Here is a 6,219-nt window from a genome sequence, read left to right as displayed (position 1 = left end):
TTTGTTTGTGTGGAATGAATATTAATATTTAATTATTTTATATTAGTAGTACTAGATTATTTTAAAAAGGTACTAACAAGAATATACAAGTAAGGATTATTTTGTAATATGATGACCATATAACCCACTTGTGATATATCCTAAATTTTACAACAATACAATCTAAAAACAATATTCTCGTATAATATATGAACATTCATCATATACTATAGTTTACCAACGACATAGAGAAAACAGCTGGAAACGGAGGCGTGTATAGTTTTTTTTGTCAATCTCATAACCATAACTGATATGTCGAATAATGGATAACCATAATTGATCTGTTATGACGGTTTCAGTTAATCAATTTTGAAAGTTATAGCGATTTGGTTATGGGTCGATTGACCGTAACCAAAACAATATAATTGGGCCTAAAAGTATTCTACCAAATATTAAAAAACACGGTATGACATAATCCAACAAAATATATATTCGATAGTATTAGTGCCAAATATTAAAAAAAACGACTTTATATAATCCAACAGTGGCATTCAAGTTAATTCGATTACAAATAGTGAGCTAAGAATAACAAAATGGTATAATCCAACAATATATTTGGTGAAAGTTAAGCCCAAACATATTGTTGGTTAAATAAATGGGTCGGTTCGGTTATGGCGGGTTTGAAAACCAAAACCGACCCCCATTTGACAGTTTTCAAAATTCAATTAACCGATCAAATGGTTAAGTCGGTTATCTGTTAAAATTGGTTCGGTTATGACGTTTAAGTTGTTCAGCCCTAGCCGGAACGATTGAAACGTAGCTTTATTGATCGGAAATCTTATCCTTAGAATTTGTTGGATTACCGAGGAGCAATTTTAAGTTTTTTTTTTCTTTTGACATTCTTAATGTATTCGTTGAAAATTTGTTGGTAATTACTAATGGATTAACGAAAACTATTAAAAACTAAATTTCTATTTTATTATTTTAATACATATGTTGGTGAATGGTTATCCTAAGTATTTCAGAAGGATAAGTATTATAAATACTCCTGAATATGATTTTTATGATTTGAAATTAATTCTTCTTAGTGGAATAAATGTTATCATGTAATGAATAACGTTGACAAAAATATAATCTAGTGGAAAACATGCACCATCGTATTCATCTAGAAAATTAAAACAAAGTTGGTTTCGATTTACAATATGCATGCATTCATACCTCTTTATTAATAAGTGGCAATAATATGATAAAAATTGATAATAGATTATAAAGTAAATTGTGATTTTCGTTTATGTGATTTGTCTAAATATGTGGTTTTAGTCAAATAGTTTTAAATTTGTGATTTTCATTCCTATGGTTTCATTTTGCATGCAATGAAATCCAACTCCACTACCATGTTAAGTCTTGTCGTTAAACCTATCAGCGTGCCTTCACGTGAGGGGCAATCTTGTCCTTTTTTGTTTCTCAAATATACACCCCAGCTCCTCACGTAAGGAGGCTTGCGAATTAGGGCTGGGGTTTATTTGAGAAAAAAAATGACAAAACTGTCCCTCACGTGAGGGGCACGCTGATGGGTTTAACGACCAAACTTAACGGGGTTAAAAGGGTCAGGTATAATTGCCTGTGAAAGGAAACCACATAGACGAAAATTGCAAATTTGAAATTATTAGACTAAAACTATAGATTTGTACAAACACAGGGACGTAAATCGAAGTTTACTCTAGATTATAATATCCATTGAACTTTTGGTTAAATGACATAGAGGTGATGGCTAAAAGTTAAAACTTGAAATCTCATTGTTTCACATTTAAAACCTGACAATCTGACATAATGGAGCTTTTCTACGATGGTGAGTTTCCTTTTTGATGGTGCGCTTGTGTAAGACAGATCTGAAACATCAAAATCATTATAAACGATTGATGCTCCGTCTCAGAAAGATTCCCTCGAATATACATATTTGAGGATAGTTTCAGACACTTTTAAAAAGAAAAGGATTACTGGAGCACAATACACGTAAGCAACGCCCAACTAGACAATTAGACATTCCAACATAACTTTTTGGGCATGAAATAATCGATTGTTCCCACTTTCTATATAGATTAAACTAAGACATTCTTTTTGTAAGCAAGCATGATCTTTTTTTTAATGGTTAGTTGAACAATTTAAAAAATAAACTGCCATAAAGATGGTAGAAGGTATAATTACATCTATAAATATTATAACTTTTAGACATCCAAAATTAAAATTACAATAATGATTCAATTTTAAAACTGTGATTTTAGCCCTATAAATAGAATGTTAGATATATGTCATGTTGCAAGTTCTCATCAGTCTAATTTCTAGTAAATACTTCAACGAAATTAAATTTCGAGCCACCTAAGTTACCTAACCTATTAAATCACTGTAAATATCTTTTTTACTAAAATTGTTTTAGATAAGAATGACAATTTATGGCAGCGAAAAGACTTATTTTTAATATTAAAAATATGTTTATGTTAGTTTTAAATGTTTTTATATTTTAATTTGTTGTCTGGTTTTATTCTTGGTTTTTTATTTGAATTTTCATATGTTTTTACGTGTCATCTAATTTCTTTAAAGTAACTTTTACAGTTTTATGATTCGTAAAGTGGTTTATCGAAGCGTTGCGAATTAAGCGCGGGTTATCACACGCTTGTTAAAATAATTAGTGGTCTTAATACAACCAAATTAGTCACAAACATAACCAAACAATGCTAGCTTAATCATTACCATCACTCGATTAGCTCGTATCTTGCTTCTCCATCTTTGTTGTATATTTGTGAAGTACAATTATGTTCTGATTAATTATTCATAAATTGTTATATATTTCACGTACTAATATTGCTGCCATAATATTCGTGTAAAACATTTATTTATTTTTCATTTTTATATTGGGGAAATCCCTATAATGTCATTTTGACCTTCGCATTTCAAAAATGTCCACAAAATTTAAAAATCATGATCAAATGCCCATTGGTAAATTAACGAGCGGTCCTCACAATCTTGAATAATAAACGATCAGTTCTTACCATCTTCAAAATATTGCGTCGTCCTCACCATCTTGAACAATAAATGGGCAGGCCTCAGTCACTATTTCTTTATCTTCTCCAAAAACTGTCCGGAAAGTGAGTTGTCTTACCAGAAAATGGTGTTTAGTTATATGAGGGGTCTCGGAATGTTTAAATTTGAGAATTTGTTTTTAAAGGGAGATGGGTAGTGGAATATAACTTGTTGGTGTTCTCGGTTCATTTAGGGCTCGTCGAAAATTGTTAGATTTCGCTGGAAATTCGTGAGGTGTAGGTTTGGGAGCTTAAAAGGGAAACAATATTTAAAAATGGTCGGATGGGTTTAAAAATAGTTGTGCCAAATGAATAGCTAACATGTGGCTTGATTTTAAGGGTTACAATTCAAGTGACTAGGATTTGCAAAAATGATGAAACGACGGTTTCATAGTGACATGTTGGCGATTTTTTATTTTCATCGACATTCTTTGAAATGCGATGATCAAAATGGACATTTTATGGTACCGTAAAAAATGCCGATCAAATTCTAGTTGCGTTTTCGCTTTAGCGTGTGGGTTGGTACCACTATTCACATTATTTTTATATTAAGCACGTTTAATATCAAGTTAAAGTTAATGAAGACATCATTACTTGATATAATATCAGGTTTTGTAGACCGAATTAGTGATACCTAATTATTGGTTTCTTGCACCATTAGAGATCTACAGCAACAGATAATCCTTTCTTTTGTTTCTTAATGTGAAAAGACCTTTGTTTTCTGAAGCGTGTGATAACGAATATGCCTTTTTCGGTATTATTAATCAACAAATCAAACATCTTAATGATTGTATATTTTTGAACGGCCAACAACATAAATTGTTTTAATACTACGTACGGGGTAGCCCAATGACTTAAAAACAAAAACGGTTATAAAACTAAAGTAAATAAAGTACTAACTAATCGCTATCATTTTGAGACAAATAAGACTTAATAATCTAAACTATGACCTAATGTTTACTAACAATTCATACTTATAATTAAATCAATAACACTCTTAAATTTCGTTTACGTTACAAAGGGTAGTCCCACACACATAGCCGTCACAAATTTACACTTGATTTTAACTCAATTTCACTCACGAAAATTGTACATTTTTTATTTCGATCATACGCATCTAAGTAGGTAAAACCGAGTGAAAAATAAATGTAAATTTATATCACTGTCAGTTATAAAGTTATCATCATATCATCCATTTAACATTTAAATAACGATCAACGACTTGGTTTCTTAAACACCGACTCGTAAACATGCCCCCAACGACCAACAATACTAAAAAAACATGATTAATCAAAAAACTATACTCATCACAAAATTGTCAAATCCAAATAGTTGACCGCAAAAGAAGTTACACATCCCACTAAAGGGCAAAACAGTAATTTCACACCAAAGACAAAGATCTACTTAAACCCTACATACAACATGTAAACAACATTGTTTAGAACAAGCAACCCAACAATAATATTATGGAACTACAACTATCCGCCATCCTCTTCTTCGTAACAATAATAATAATCTCCACCTCCGGCCACCCTTCTCCGCCCACACCGAACCAACCCGATTACATCCGAACAACTTGCATGGCGACTCGTTACCCCGAAACATGTTTAAACTCTCTTTCCAAATACTCAAAAACCATCAAACACGACCCTAGTCGCCTTGCCACCGTGGCAATCCACGTAGCTCTAATCAATGCCACCCGAATGTCAAGTTACGTGTCCAAGATTACCCGCCACATGGGTTCGGATAACACGACAGAATCGGGTGCAATAAGAGATTGTTTGTCCGTGTTTGGAGATGCTGTGGATGAGATTAGCAAGTCAAAGAATGAAATGAAGCGGTTGGGTTGGACCGGTGAGTCTATTAGGTTCCAGCTCAGCAACGTGCAGACGTGGATGAGTGCAGCTTTGACGAATGAGGACACGTGTATTGACGGGTTTGATGAGGTGGATGGGGATGTGAAGGCGGATGTTTGTGGTCGTGTGGCGGGGGTTAAGGAAGTGACGAGTAACGCGTTGGCGTTGGTTAATAGTTATGCGGATACTATACGGGCTTAGCATTTATTAGCTAGGGCCGTAGAAAAAATAGGCCCTTAAAATATAGTTTTTAAAAAGAGTTCATAAAATGATAAAAAATTTTGGAGCCCGGAAAAAGCGGGCCCTGGTATTAGTTCGAGTGAATATATTTGGGTGTCTAATATATATTTTGATGATAGTTTGACATTTTGTTATTTTGTATACTACAATACAGTATACATGATCAACATATCATCATACATATAAATCGTTTGTTAGTGTATTGTCAATTGTGTATGTAATATTTAATTAAGGGTGGAGTTATATGTACAAGCGAGCCAATGACACAAACTAATATATGGGATTTGTGAGATTATCACAATTAGTATTATTCAATAAATTACTTTTGTTTTTGATATTTATGATCTTTTTTGTTGGGATATTAGTGGTGGACCTAGTGGTTATGGTAGTGATCGATATCATGCTTAAATTCTTTGAAGTTAAACAAGTCGAGCTTAAAAATTATATATTAACATCATAAAATCGCACATACATGGATTTGGATACATAAACTCACAAACTTCGTAACTAAGTCATAACGAAACTAAGACTCACACATAGAAACAAAAATTATTTTAGATTTAGGGGGTGATTGGATTTGGGTATGATCGGATGTTGTACCCCAGCATATATTAATTCCCAGTTTTTAATATATATAAAAGTATATATATATATATATATATATATATATATATATATATATATATATATATATATATAAAATTTTTGTACTATACACATTTAAAATAAACTACATTGAAAAACTCAGCATCAATCACGCATACCGATAAATATTGAAAATTCTCGGACGCCATGTTGCCCAAGCACCGATTGTGAGCTTTCACCTTAGGCTAACCATTACTATACATATAGTTTTTCCCAAGAAACATAAAAATAAGTGTAAGGCAACCTTAAAGCCCTTAGCCCTTTCACTTCCGTTTGGCCACCATTGTAGCCCGATTATGACATGTGTCGTAAAAGGTTTTGCCAACTCACTTTTGTATGTTATTCAGTGTCAGCCTTGTGATATCTAATGGTGCTCAAGAGATTTAGTTATGTGTCAATATGTGACCGGTCATGTCTATTTT

General features: G+C 32.5%; 1 pseudogene; it reads left to right on the top strand.

Annotated features, from left to right (window-relative positions):
* Nucleotides 1-4,448: 4,448 nt before the first annotated feature.
* LOC143583554 (21 kDa protein pseudogene) lies at nucleotides 4,449-5,172 on the top strand (annotated as a pseudogene).
* The last annotated feature ends 1,047 nt before the right edge of the window (nucleotides 5,173-6,219 follow it).

This window comes from Bidens hawaiensis, unplaced genomic scaffold (genome assembly GCF_021521415.1).
Source record: "Bidens hawaiensis isolate Kalapana, Puna unplaced genomic scaffold, B.hawaiensis_p1.1 tig00032454_1, whole genome shotgun sequence".
NCBI classification, from domain to species: domain Eukaryota; kingdom Viridiplantae; phylum Streptophyta; class Magnoliopsida; order Asterales; family Asteraceae; genus Bidens; species Bidens hawaiensis.
The sequence above is the reverse complement of the archived record's forward strand: the minus strand, read 5'-3'. Positions and strand labels throughout refer to the sequence as shown.